Source organism: Elephantulus edwardii, unplaced genomic scaffold, assembly GCF_000299155.1.
Source record: "Elephantulus edwardii isolate Elephantulus edwardi_28Jun2011 unplaced genomic scaffold, EleEdw1.0 scaffold00047, whole genome shotgun sequence".
NCBI lineage: Eukaryota > Metazoa > Chordata > Mammalia > Macroscelidea > Macroscelididae > Elephantulus > Elephantulus edwardii.
In genome coordinates this window covers 55,576-71,546 of record NW_006399797.1, presented here as the reverse complement: position 1 = coordinate 71,546, position 15,971 = coordinate 55,576, and positions in this window count along the sequence as shown.

Sequence of the window (15,971 nt, the reverse complement as noted above, 5' to 3'; positions counted from 1 at the left end):
TAGTTTTATAAAACATAATAAATGGGAATGATTGTATGAAACACAGCGTGAATTAAGAGTAGTGTGAAACACACACACATACGAAATAAAATGTTGAGTTACAAAAAAAAATTAATTTTTATTACTTTTTATGTGTGTACCGTCAAATTGGATCTGACTGGTAGAGGAGGGATTGTCCCTCCTTCTTCATCAAAGCATCTGGTGGATTTGAACCGCATACCTCTGGGGTTGCAGTGCAGCTTCTTGCCTCTAGGCCACCAGAGCTCGCCAATAATATATTTCTTTTAAGAAAGTTCTTTTCCTCATCTGCTCCAGTGCAGTGTTCATTATCAATCCACTCTTTTCCTAATTGCCCCTTAAACCCCCATGTAAGTCCTGTTGTATAACAGTGCTGCTATACAGTATTGATCTTTTTGTGACTGAGTTATTTCACTCAGCATAATGTCCTTCAGGGCTATCCTTGTTGTATAATGTGTTATGAGTTCACTGTTTTTCAGTGTTGCATATACTTCCATTGTGTGAATATACTATAGTTTTTCTATCCATTTGTTTACTGATGGACACTTGGGTTGTTCCCATCTCTTTGTTACTGTGCACAACACAGCAATAAACATGGGTGTACATACATCTGTTTGAGTGGTGGCTCTAGTTTCTTTAGAATATATTCCTAATAGTAGAATTGCTGGGTCAAATGGAGTTTCTATTTTCACCTTTTTAAGAAAACACCAGACCACCTTCCACAGTGGTTGCACCATTTTACATTCCCACCAGCAGGGAATAAGGGTCCCAGTTTCTCCACAACCTCGCCAGCATTTATTGTTTGCTGCTCTGTTGAACGTTGCTATTGTTACTGGAATGAGAAGATGTCTCCTGGTTGTTTTTATTTGTATATCTCTGATAGCTAGGAATTGTGAACATTTCTTCATGTGTTTATTTACCATCCAAATGTCTTCTTTGGTGAAGTGTTTCTTTATATTCTGTGTCAATTTGGCAACTGAGTTGTTTACCTTTTTCTTGTTGAGGTGCTGGAGTATTCTATAAATTTTAGATATGAGTCCCTTATTAGGTATGCCATTGCCAGATATTTTCCTCCAGTTTGTGGGTTTCCTTTTAATCCTGTTAGAGGAGTTTTTGATGTGCATAGTTTTTGATTCTTAGAAGGTCCTATTCATCTATTTTATTCTCTCCTGGTTGTAGGTTTTTCCTTATGTTTGGAAGACTTCATGTTATGGATCATGGCTTCTAGAATTCTTCCTAGCTTTTCTCTGATGAAGTTTATATAGTCTTTGATTTTACTCCTAGGTCTTTGATCCACCTTGAGTTGGTTTTGTGTGTGTGGTGTGAGTCTTGTTTGAATTTTCTACAGATGGTTTTCAAATCTTGCCAACACCATTTGTTAAAAAGACTATCTTTTCCTCACTTAACTGATTTGTCTCCTTGTAAAAATTCAATTGAGTATAGATAGATGAGTTGATTGCTGGGTTCTCAATTCTATTCCATTTATCTATGTGTCTGTTGCTGTACCAGTACCATGCTGACTTGACCACTATGGCAGTGTAGTAGGATTTGAGATCAGGGAATGTGATGCCTCTTACGTGTGTCCTTTTTCAATAGTTCTTTGCTTATTTGGAGTCTCCTTCTATTTCAGATACATTGGAAATCTCCTTTTCTATCTTGTTGAAGATGATTACCATCTTTATTAATTAAAGAAGGTGGCTAGTACATATTCTTTAAAATGGCTTGTATGAAAATACATTTAAAATGTAAATTACATCTCAGCTAATGTGTGTGTTGTGTATATGTTTGTGTCTAGGAGAAAGAGAATCAGCCCTTGTCTTTAGTTAAGAGCTTAATGTATCAAATGGGGTAATAAAATGGTGAATTAAGTGGAGGTAGAGTATAGTAATACAAAACGGTCAAATAAACATTCCCAAAATCTGCAGTGACAACTGTGAAATAAAACAAGAGTAATTTTGAAAGCTTGCTTTATAATAGAAATGTTTACTTGTTAAAACTGGTGAGGATCCCGGCAAAAAGACATCAAAACAAAGGGTAAAAACCTGGACATATAAATGAATAAACTGCTTATTTTAATGATAAAGATTGGTTCACAAAGTTAAGTTATGTAGCATCTTTTTTTTCCCGCATGAGACACTCTCCATCAACAACTGCAAGGCAAAATTGTAACTGTTTTCACAGTCCATGACAGGATTATTGCGAGGTAAATGAAAAGTGTGAGTTAGATGAAAAGACTTGATTGCGGAAGCTATAAGTTATTTGAAAATCTCAGTTTGTTTGCCTTTGATGAAGATTACAGAGCAGAGATAAAATAAAGGACAATAGTATCAGACATTCTTCTTCAATAAAATTGTTATCTGAGGAATATTTCTCTGAGACTAAAAAAGAAGCTGACCAGTGGAGTAGATGTCATTTAAGTACTTAATATGGATAAGAGATATGACCTCCTAATGAGGAGATCCAATGATCAAAGTTTCTTCTAAGAGAAGAATTAAATATTGCACCTTACCACCTATTTGTCAGATCCTGGATATCTCTCTTCACTAATCATTAGCATGACTAAGAAGATTTTTTTTCTTTAAATGTACTATTTCCAATCATCCATCATTTGAAAGACATTTGTTCTACTGTGCAGGCTTGCATGTTGTGGAGTTGCTGAAAACTGATGTTTCCGTTACAGATAACTGTAGGATGACCTATGCTGGAGAGATTTCAGTGGAGTTTCCAGAATAAGATGAGGAAAAAACGATCTAGAAATCTACTTCTAAAAATTGTTGTTGTTCTTGCTGTTATGTGCCGTCGAGTCATTTGCGACTCATAGCGACCCTATGTACAACAGCCCTAAACCCTGCTCTATCCTGTGCCAATCTCATTGCCTTTTACACACCCATCCCGATTACCCCAGTCACTGAATCAATCCACCTCACAGAGGGTCTTCCCCTCCTGCGCTTTCCTTCCACCCTCCCAAGCATGATGTTCCTCTCCAAGGAGCTGTCTCTCCTTACAACATGTCCAAAATATGTCAGGCGAAGCCCCCGAATCCTTGCCTCCAAGGAGCAGCCTGGTTTAACCCTCTCTAGGATGAATCTATTTGTTTTCTTGGCAGTCCATGGTACATTCAGTACTCTTCTCCAGCACCACAGCTCAAAGGCGTCAATAGGGTAGGGAGATGGATTGGTACAATAACTGCAACAATAACTTCACCACGCTGGTAACTGCGAGGATAACATAAAATAGGACTATATTTTGCTCTATTGTACATAAAATCAGCATAAATTGTCATCAACTCAACAATAGTTGATAATAACAATAATATGTATATCCTTATATATCTTATGGCCTAGTGGTAAGGGAGCTCTGGTGGCCTAGTGGCAGGAAGCTGCACTGCAATCCTGAAAGCATGCAGTTCGAATCCACCAGCTCTGCAGGAGAAGGATGAACAGTCTCCTCCTGTTTAATTAACTGTCTTTGATAACCATCTGGAGGGTCAGCTATGGGTCAGTTTCAACTCAGCATTACACAAGTGGTAAGAAGCTGTGCTGCAGTCCTGAAGACACACAGTTTGAATCCATCAACATTCCATGGGAGAAGGATGGTCAGTCTCCTCCTATGAGATTAACTGCTTCTGAAAACCCGCTGGAGGGTCAGCTATGGGTAGTTATTACTCAACAGTACTCAACAACAACAACATCATATATCTTAAAATATTTGACATCATCACAAGGAAGAGTATTGGTTTAGACAGAACCAAGATCTATTACTAGGAATGTCCTAACCGATTTCAGATGGATATTGGCTGAAAGTAGAACGTACTAAAGGAAGGTCTAACTGTGTTTCATTGACTATGCAAAGACACGTAACTGTGTGGATCACAAATGATTACTAACCCTGGGAAGAATGGGAATTCCAGAACACCACCAGACTGTACTCATGTGAGCCCTAAGCTTGGACCAGGAAGTAGTTATTAGAACAGAGCAAGGAAATACTGCATGGTTCAAGATCAAGAAAAGAGTGTCAAAATTGTGTGCTGTCTTTTCAAGCTATATGTAAAACAGATAATTTAGAAGACTGGACTTTATGATTAGGAATGTGATTTCAGGATTGGAGGAAGACTTATCCACAACCTGTTTTATGCAGATGGCACAACCTATCCTGTTAAAACAAAGACCGAAAGTGTTTGCTGCAGAATGTTAAAGACTGTAGTATTCTATATGGATTAAAGTTCAACATCAAGAACACAAAGATTCTCACCATTGGGCCAATTGGCAGCACCATGTTTCGTGGAGAAAAGATTGAGATTGTTAACAATTTCAGCTTGCTCAGGTCCATTATCAATAGTCTTGGCACCAATAGTCAGGGAATCAAAAGATGAATTGCATTTGGAATATCTGCTGTCAGAGATCTCTCCAGAGTACAGAAGAGCAATGGAGTCAGTCTAGAAACTAGAAACTAAAGAGTGTCTAAACCAGGTCATGGTTCACACAATTACTTGCTTTGCATTAGAGAGCTGAACAATGACTAATGATGACAGAAGAATTGATGTCTTTGAGTTGTGGTTCTGCATAAGTGTATTGAACATACTAGGGACTATCAAGAAAACAAACATATTTGTCCTAAAGAGGGTGAAACCTAGTTGTGTCTTAGAAGCAAGCATTTTGAAGCTCTGTCAGACATACTTTGGGCATGTTACCAAGAGGGATGAGTCATTGCAGAAGGAAGGACATTTTACTTGGAAGTGTGAAGGTCCAGTGAAGGAGAGAAAGACCTTGGTTGAGTTGTATTCACATAGTAACTGGGATAATGGGTGTAGGTGTGGTAGAGACAGTGAGATTGGCTCAGGATAGGACAGGGTTCAGTATTATTGTGCATAGGGTCCTTATGAATCACAGTTGACTTGACAGCATATAACAACATCAACAAGATGCATTACAAGCTGTCTTCAATTTTTCAAGTTGGTTTTATTTTCAAAATAATTATGATCTAGTACATTGACATCATTCTTTTAGATAATGACATAAGCATGCATTTTATTTCAGGACTATTTGTTTTTATAATAATTTAACATTTTTTTTAAAAAATTAAAAATATACAGAGAAAACGGAATTCGTTTGAAATTTTAAAATGAAATTGACAACTCAAAGAAACTTTCCTGGCTACAAATGCTTTGAGCTGCTATTTATAACTGGACAAATTATAACTGTTTAATGAGTAGGGGTGACAAATCCCATGATCACAAAAGGTTCACAGATGTATGATAATGTAAGCATGATGTTTCTGAATATTCTTTTTAGAGTGTTGCATTTTCATCTCTGGCAAGCTCTCAATGATTCTCCCAACCAGCAAATGTGAAAGAACACTGATGGATTTAATTATGTCTGTGAATTCTGTATAGATGAGTCATGATTTCAGCAGTACATCTTTCCTAGAAAATTTAGCTACCCAGAGTGCAGATGCCTACAGGCTATGTGTTGCTTTCATTTATATTTTAAACTACCAAAGGACAAGACCAATATTTTGATGTCCCTTACAATGACTAAAAAATTGCACATCATAATGTTAAATCAAATTTAGGGCATAAAAGAATGACTTAATGCCAAACTTAATGCAAATAATAGATTGTGAAAAGTGAAGTGCTAGCTATTATTACTGCTCACAGCTGTTTTAACATTGGTGGTACTAAACATGTCATTGAAAATATAGATCACATATCCTAGGGGAGTGAAGTTTCATCTTGTCCTTCAGGCTCTTACAAACAAATCACATACTTTGAGATTTATGTCTGTAACAATCCATTCATTACACTTCTGTGAATGTATAAGAAACATAGTAATAGAATTGTTGGAAACCAATACTTGATAGTGAGACGGACCAAGCACTATCATATTCAACTCTGTGATCTTGCACTGTTTCTTCAGTTTCTCAATGACCCAGTCTCCTCAATGACAAGAGTGAGCATAATAACAGCATATTCCTTTAAACAAACAAATGGGAAAAAAGCCTTACTGGGTATTTTGAAATGTAGATCAATTACAATATAAAAATATTGGACATTGCAGTTGGCAAAGAATACTGTAAGTTTCTGCCCATGTAGATTTACTGTTAGATTAAAATTGTTTATGTTTCAATTAGCAGCCCAACTCTTAACACATCACACCACCAGGGCACCTTGGTAAAGTGCTCAATAAATGATAAGGATCTACTCTGATGACTATAAAGACTAGCCAACTTTCCATTTTTCTTCCCTTAAGATTTGACCATCTAGTAAGGACATTGACATAAGCACCCTATGAAATGTAAAAACTCATTAAAGAAATGCTATTGCATAAAATAGGTAACAGTCACTATATAATTTCAGATAGGAAAAAAAGAAAAGGAACAAAAGAGGAGGCAAAATGTGAAGTGAATTGTAAAGAATTAGCAGAATGTGAATGAATTTAGAAATTAAGAGCATGGTGTGTCTTGTAAGAGGAGAAAGGAGGAGATAGATTGATTAGAGTAAGGAAATAGTTGAAGATCTATACAGCTATAAGTTAGAGAAGAGATAAAGAGGTGAAGATTTTAATTTCTTTTTACTACAAAATAAAATTCATTTTAGCATACAGGAGTAGAACAATGGCAGAACAAAAATATGGTTATAAGAAGTTAACATCAAATTAATACTTTCAAAGAGAAATTGATAGTCGATATCTTACTTTAATTTTTAAGTTCTCTTCCTTTAGAAACCAAATATTCACTTTAAAATAGTCTCTGGTCAAAATTAATCTGTCAGCATCTTTTCTTTCACTCAAATTGACACTTCCTTTCTTTCATGTTAGAATCTGGGCTTTCTAAAGTTGCATTTAAAAAGATGTGACTCGGTGGAGAGGCAGAGACCATCCACGTGTCTTTGATCTTAGGGAAAGGGATAGGGCAGGGCTCAAATCAATCATGTTAAGAGTATCCAAAGGTTAGTGTAAATTAACCATTCTCACTGAAGGCATGATGTGTTATGCTGCTCACCAAAAAGACCTCTGTTCAAATCCACCAACTACCCTGCAGATGGAAGATGACGGTTTATTTCCATAAAGATTTACTTGATGGAAGTTCACTATTAGTTGGACTCCATTTCACTCATATGGATTGAAAAGGTATGGAGAAAGGATACAACCCTATTGCATGCCTTTCCTGATATCAAACCCTTGTTGTTTGGACAATTATTTCTTGGTCAATGTATAGGGTTCAAAGTAAGAATATTGCTTTTAGTTTTTTGTTTTGGAATTTTTTTCTACCTTTCTCATTATATACAGTTATTGTAACTTTTTTTGAGCCCTTTTCTTTTTCTGGAATCAAAGTAGTCTCCTTGTGAATATAGAATGTCTGCTCAGAATAAACTGAGTTCTAGTTTCATTTTTAGTATCATGGGCAATGAAAGATTTTAGCTCTGATGCCATTTCAACTAAAGCTTCAGTAACACCGTAGGGAGTTTAGAACTGAGATGATACAGCAAGATTGTCTACAGTTGGGTGAGGGAACTAAAATTTTGTAACACCATACTAACATTAATAGGAGTTCTTGTGGTCTAGTGGATAAGAAGTTGTGCTGTCAACCCAAAAGACCTTGATTACCTTGATTACAATTTACTAGCTGCTCCAAGGGAAAGCTATGGGCAAGTTCTTTCCATTTGGTATATAGCCTCTGCTAGAAGACCAGCTCTGTGTAGGTTCTAATCCAAAACTATATAACAAAAACAACATACTATTGTTATTAATACTAATATCAACACAATAATGTCAACAACATGATATTATATGCTTGAACATAGTAGACATTGTGACTAGTGTTACAAGGGCATAACATAATCCCTGAAAGGAGCTGTGCCCAAATGCCATCCTCCAATCATAGTAACCCAAAAGCAATAAGGCTTTGAATAACCAAAAAAGGTTAGGTCCATAGAACATAGCACCTACCACAACTGTCAATACTTTAAAATGAATCAAGTATAGACTTGAGGACAAGTACAGATGACATGTTCTTATTGTTACGTACTATTGAGTCACCTGTGGCACATAGTGACACTATGTACAATAGCTCTGAACTCTGCTTTATCTTGAGCTAGTTTCACTATCTCTGATACATCTACCCTGATAACTCCAGTTATTGTGTCAATCCATCTCATTTGGAGTCTTCCTTTCCTGTGTTGTCCCTCCACCCTTTCAAGCATGATGTCCTTCTCCAGGGACTAGTACATCCTGACCACATGCCCAAAGTATGTGAGATGGAGCTTCAAAATCCTTGCCTCCAAGGAGCAGCATGGTTCCACCCTCTTGAGGATAAACTTGTTTGTTCTCTTGGCAGGCCATGATATGTTCAAGACTCTTCTCCACTTCAACAGCTCAAAGGCATCGATTCTTCTTCTATCATTTTTGGTCATTGTCCATTACTCTACAAGTAATTGCAAGTATCATGGCCTGAATCTGGCATACTTTAATCTCCGAACTAACATAATTATTCTTCGCTCAAGAAACTATCAAAGCATTAAAGTTTCTTGACAATACTAGTTATGATTTCAATTCATATACAGAATCTCTTCAAATTATCCTGCCACATTTATCTTTAAATTTTTTTATGAAAGTCTGTTGTCCTTCATTCCCTCACCCAAGTTCTCATCATCAGCTCAAACCTAGTTTTGCTACTCTGGTTCCATTTTACCTCTTTGTATATTTATCAGGCATCTAAACTGGGAACTCTCTCAAATCTAAGACAATATCAGACATGTTAGCATCTCTTCCTCCCTAATTTCTATTACACTCCTTTTTAATATCAAAATTTTCACATAGGTGACAGACACAAACTTATGTTGTTGCTATGTACTGTTGAGTTTCCTGGAACTCATATTGACCCTACGCACAATAGCTCTGAAGACTGTTCTTTCCTGAGCCAAACTCACTGCCTCCAGCACACCTACTCTCATTACACCAGTTATTGTGCCAATCCATCTTAAAAGGGATATTCCTCCCCTGTGCTGTCCCTTTACTTTCCCAAGCATTATACCCTTCTCCAAGACTCAACCCTCCTGCCAACATTCTCAAATAATGTGAGCCAGAACATGAAAATCCTTGCCTCTAAGGAACAAATTGGTTTCACCCTCTCCAGGACAGACCTGTTTGTTCTCTTGGCAGACCATGGTTTGTTCAATACTCTTTCCCAAAACCACAACTCAAAGGCATCAACTCTTCTTCTGTCATCTTTAATCATTGTCCAGTTCTCTGATGCATAGCAAAACATTCTGAAGACCATAGCCTGGATCAGGCATACCTTAGTCTCTAGACTGATATTTTTGCTATTCAGCACTCTGGATAGATCCTTGACAATAGATTGTCCTAATGCAATTTTTCTTTTGGTTTCTTCACTGCTGGTGCCAAGAGTGTTGATTTTGGAGCCAAGAAAGATAAAATCCTTAGCAATCTCAATCTTTTCTCCATTTATCATGGTGCTGCTGATTGGCCTAGTAGTGAGAATCATTGTTATATTGATGTTGAGATTCAATTCATATTGAAAGCTTCAATCTATATTGAAGACCAATAGTCCTTGACCTTCTACAGCAAATGCTTCAGACACTCCTCCATTTCAGCAAGCAAGGTTGTACTATCTGCATGATGCAAGTTGTTGATTAATCTTCCTCCAATCTTGACACCACATTCCTTCTCATAAAGTTCAACCTCCCAAATGATCTGTTCAGCATATAAAAGAGCAAATACTAAAATTTGAAGAATAAATTCAAGCCTCAAGTTGCAATAGTTAAGGATTCTATGGAAAGATTATTGAATGACCCAAGAAGCATCAAAAGATAGAAGGAATATACAGTCATTGTACCACAAAGAATTTCATAACACAGAAGAATTTCATAAAACAGCATATGACCATGAGTTAATGGTGATCAAGGAGGAAGTCCAAGCTGCTCTGAAGGAATTGACAAAAAACAAGACCCCAGAAATTGATGGAATACCAAAAGACATAGTTCAACAGAGCCAGCCCTCTACATGCTCATCAAGTTGTGCTAAGAAATCTAGAGGACAATCACCTGGCCAACTAACTGGCAGATATCCATATTTATTCCCATTCCAAAAAAAAGTGATCGAACAGTGTGAAAATTATTGAACAATATAATTATTACACATAAGCAAAATCTGCTGAAGATCATCTAAAAGTGATTGAAATAGTACAACCAATACAAGGTAGATTTGAAAGAGGCTGTGGCACTAGGAACCTCATAGCCAATGTCAGATGGAACTTAGTTGAAAGCAGAGTATCAGAAAAATGTCTCTCAGTGTTATATCGACTATCCAAAGGCACTTAATTATGTGAATCACAGCAAATTTTGGCTAACATTGAAATTAATCCCAGAACACTTGATTGTGCTCATGTGAAACCTATAAGTGAGCCAGAAAGCAGTGGTCTAAACAGAGCAAGGAAATACTGCATGTTTCAACATCAGGAAAGGTGTATGTCAAGGTGTGTCCTGTCTCCATACCTTTTCAATCTACAACCTTATACTTAGGGTTAAATGTTTCTTCTTTTATCCGTATATAGATTAATGCACTATCTACAATGGCCTGCTTGTTTTCCTATCATTTCTTTATAATGTCACTCTCAATAGATGCTAAATGAACATATGGGACACAAATCAGGTCATAATTTTCTCTGTGGCAGCCAACTTTGCACCTATAGAATATGACAGCATCTCACCAAATATCTCTTACAATCTTTACCTGGCTTTTCTAACATCACGGTGTCATGAAACCTGCACCCCATTTATTCACAAACAGAGGGTAATAGCATTAACATTTCAAGAGACAGTACTAGAATTCAATGGGAAATGGGAGCTGGCAAATAAATTCTTCCCTTTTTCATTCCTCCAATGGACAGTTCTAAGGTACGCTGTATGTCGTTTGTCAAAAAGACCCTGCAGGACTGTGTCCCAGTTGCCCACATGTTGAATCATTTAAGAACCACTCTTGGGTTGTCTTGGTTCCATCCTTTGTCTTTTATTTATGTTTATGGAGATCACTTCCCAAAATATGTTTATAAGTTTGTGTCTAACATTCTGCTTTCTAAAGAGAACTCAGATGATTGCAATATATGAATAAATGACTATAAGGGAGAATTCTGTAAATAGTTTTCCCAGATGCTTAAGGAATTTGAAGGATTTCTTGATGCAAAAAGTGTCGTGTTGTACCATTGTCTTACTAAATATTTCAGACACTTTCAAACCCAAAACCCATTGCCATCATGTTTATTCTGGCTTCTGGTGACCTTTCATCTTTCTAAGGAAGTCTTTATGGGAAGAGTAACTAACTCCCTCCTGCAGAGCAGTTGATAGATTTAAACTGTTGGCCTTGGCAAATGAGTAACCCTAACCCTAACCCTAACCCTGACACTTTAGGCACTACAGGAGCAGGACTCCTTGGACACCTGAAATGTGATGCAAATATAGACTACCAGCTAGGACTTCCTTTTCCTTGTTTGTGTATGTGTGTGTCTGTGTTTTCTTTCTAATCAGCTGGAATACACACACACACATACACACGAAATGATGGTAGTTATAGAACAGGATTTGGATCTTTTGTTCATAGGGTCACTATGAGTCATGCTTCACTCAACAGCACCTAACAGCAACTATGCAACTATATGTGTATGTGTGTGTGTGTATAAAATGACAACTTTTGTAAAATATTTCTAGGATTATATATAAGCTCATGATATGTCTGTGTATATGCATGTATATGATGGAGAGTAAGAAGAAAAAGCATATCAGTGCCTTACAAAGCTTTTGTAAACATTGATGACTTAAAAATGTAAATGAAATCACTACCCAATCCTCTTACAGGCCTTTAGATGAAGAAATGGTAAAGCAGAACACCTGGGACAGTATAAATTAACTCTTTGAATTTTGATAAATTACCACCTGCTTTTGAATATTTACATAGGAATTGGAAATTTCCAGTCAATCTAAAAGCTTATCAAACATTTCTGTAGCCTCCTTTCAAAGCACTCTTTTCAAATCACTCATTTAGAGAGACTTCATTTTCTCATGCTTTTTAAATTGGTGATGGGTGAACAGGAACATGCCATTCACAGTGAGAATTCTGCCTCTCTCTGCAATGATATTTGATGCTGTTTTCCCTTTCTTTGCTCACCCATTTGACTGTTTATCTCTCACATTTACTGACATTGATATCAGGGCAGGCTTTCTAGTTAATTGAATAAAATAAGGTTAAAATTACTTCACATTACACAAGCAATCATTAGGACAATATTCTATTAAATTATCTGTTCTTTCTGAGAAGTCTAAGTGGAACTATGGATTCTTATGAATGCTAATTAGAAGGGGAGATGCTATAGCTGCATTCTGGCAAATCCACAAATATTTTACAATTGCTATGTGTGAATAGCTCCTTTCCTCAAATCTATTCAGTCTATGCTGAGTGAATCATTGGAGAAGCTGGACTCAATAAAGAAGAATGTGACATCAGAATCAGAGGAAGAAGACTGAGCAACAACTTGTATTACTTAGATAACACAAACTTGCTTGCTGAAAGTGAGGAGGATTCAAAGTATTTGCTGCAGAATATCAAAAGTATTATGCTAAGTGAACTAATTCAGTCTTATAAGGACAAATACTATATAAGACTCTTATTACAGAACGTGTGTGAAGATCCAAATGGGGAAGTAGGGAGCAGAGGAGTGAGGATTGAGGGGGGTAGCTAATCATAGGGTGGCACAATATGATGGCTGGAGGGAGAGGTGGGTAAAGGAAAGGAGAACGATTGTTATTATGTACCATCAAGTTGGATCCAACCCATAGGAGACCCTCCAGAAAATTTTCAGGGATAGTTAATTGCATGAGAGGAGATGGCCCATCCTTCTCCCACCGAGCAGCTGGTGCTCTCAAACTGTGTGCCTTTGGGATACAGTAGCTTCTTGCCACTAGGACACCAGAGCTATATCTACATCTATCTATCTATCTATCTATCTATCTATCTATCTATCTATCTATCTATCATCTTTGTTGTTGTTATGTGCTGTCAAATCACCTGTGATTCATAATGACCCTATATACAACAGCCTAAACCCTGCTCTATCCTGTGCCAATCTTATTGTCTCTGACACATCTACACCCATTACCCCAGTCACTGAATCAATCCACCTAATAGAGGATCTTCCTTTCTTTCCCTGTCCCTCCACCCTCCCAAGGATGATGTCCCTCTCCAAGGACTGATCCCGTCTTGTAACATGTTCAAAGTATGTCAGACAAAGCTTCAGAATCCTTGTCTCCAAAGAGCAGCCCGGCCTCACCCTCTCCAGGACAAACTTGTTTGTTCTCCTAGCTACTCTTCTCCAGCACCACAGCTCAAAGGCATCAATCCTCCTTCTATCATCCCTAGTCATTGTCCAGCTTTCTGATACATAACAAGTAATTGCAAAGACTATGGTCTTAGTCTCCAGACTGATATCATTGCTCTTCAGTACTTTGAAGAGGTCTCTGACAGAAGACTTTCCCAATGCAATGCATCTTTTTATTTACTTGTTGCTGGTACCAGGAGTATCTATATCTATCTCTATCATCTCTATCTCTATCTCTATCTCTATCTCTATCTATCTCTGTCTATTTCTATCTATCTATCTATCTATCTATCTATCTATCTATCTATCTATCTATCTATCTATCTCCTTCAATATGGATTGCATTTCAACATCAAGAATACAAAAAGCCTCACCAGTAGACCAATAAACAACATTATGATAAATAGCTGGAGAAAAGATTGAAACTGTCAATGATTTCATGTTACTTGGATCCATAATCAACAGTCTTGGTGCTAGCAGTCAGGAGATCAGAAGATGTATTACACTGGGTAACCACTGTCATGGACCTCTCTAAATTACTGAGGAGCAATGAGGTCAATTTGAAGACTAAAGTGTGTCTAGTTCAGGATATAGTCTTTTCCATCACTTGCTCTGCATTTGAAACTGGAAAATAAACAAAGGGTGAGAGAATAATTGATGCATTTATGCTGTGATTTTGGAGAATACTGCTGAATATTCCATGGACTGCCAAAAGAACAACTAGATATGTCTTAGAAAAAATGCAGCCAGAAAGCTCCTTGTAAGCAAGGATGGTGAAGCTTCATCTCATATACTTTGGGCATGTTGCTAGGAGAGGCTATTCCTTGGGGAGTGTATCATGTTTGGAATGATGAAGGCCTCGTAAAGAGGGTGAAGCCCCTCAACAAGATGAATTGACGTAATGAGTGCAGCAATAGACTCAAGTATGTCAGAGATAATAAGGATGGTACAGGATAGGACAGGTCTGTTGTTCATAAAGTCCCTATAAGTCCTGTTAGATAGCACCTAACAACAACAGCACGTGTGAATAATTGTATTAAAGCAAACACTAAAGACCTATTATGGATAATCCCTCTCTGATGGTGAAATCCCCTTATGCAAAATTGAAGCAGATTGAGGGTCACTCCTGTTGTTCCGACACTCCAAGGGTCTTATGCTGTTGACCTGCATTAAATTCTTTCCCCTTACTCTCTCCCTCTTTTTTCCTCATTCCCTTTCTTTCTATTTCACTTTACCTTTAAAATAAGTAAAAAGTCTCAGGATGTGAGCATATATGTTTCAGCAAATCGTTGTGCCTCATGAGAACGTCCCTTATTTAGAAGTTGTGAGTTTCATTTATTCTGAAATATTAAAACTAAAAGAAGTGTTGTGTCAGCAAAGTGCTGAAATAAACCACATCTAGAACCACAGGGAAAGGAGGTAGAGAAAAGTGTCTAACGGTGGAGCTGCAGGGGCCCAAAGCAGAGGAGGCTGGCCCAGAAAACGGCTCATCATCAGTGTGGACAGAGGAGCAATGATGCAGAATCAAAACTGCCCCCATTTCCCACATCCCTGACTAAACCCAGCTGTTTTTGGAATGAATCATTGCATTCCAAGATAACCTAAGCATACTCATTCTGACCTCTCAAAAGAGAGAAAAGTTGAAAAATCATTTGTACTTTAGCTATAATCTTAGCCAATGGGTGAAAAAAAAAAAAAGGCAAGAAAGAAACAGCTAATCTTTGGTGTTTTGGTTTTGGTTTTGTTTTTTTATACTGGCTTATTTACAAAGTTCGAATACATTTTTTTTTCACACCAGATCTTTCCCATTTCCTTCACCCTCCCCCTCTGACCCATCAAATTGTATAAACCTCTAATTAACAGCAGCCCTCTCCACCCATCCTCCCCTCTCAGCTTCCACCATCTCCCACCCCTTAGATCCTCATGACATAATAGTTTTATTTGTCCTTATGGGACTGATTTAGTTCATTCAGCATAATGCTCTCCAACCCCTCCCATGTTAGGCAGTAATTTACAAAATCATTGCTCCTGTGTGCTGTGTAGTATTCCATTGTTTGAATATACCATAATTTCTCAATCCATTCAATCGTGGTTGGATATTTGGGCTGTTTCCATGTTCTTTCTATGGTAAATAACGCTGCCATGAACACTGGTGTACAAGTCTTCATTTATGCCTCAGTTTTCACTTTCTCTGGGTATATTCCATGCATTGGACTAGCTGGGTCATATGGAATGTCTATGTTCATCTTTTTCAGGAAGCACCAAGCTGACTTTCAGAATGGTTGTACCATTTTACAATCTCACCAACAGGGCATAAGAGTTCTTATCTTACCACATTCTCTCCAAAATGTATTACTTGCTCCTGTGTTAAACTTTGTCACTATTACTGTACTGAGGTGTTATCTCATTGCGGTTTTTATTTGCATCTCTCTAACTGCCAGTGATTTTGAGCATTTCTTTTTGTGTCTGTTTGCCATTGGAATATCTTTGCTGGTGAAAATTCTTTCCATGCCTTTTACCCATTTTGTAATTGGGTTATCAGTCTTTTTCTTGTGGAGGCCCAAGAGTAT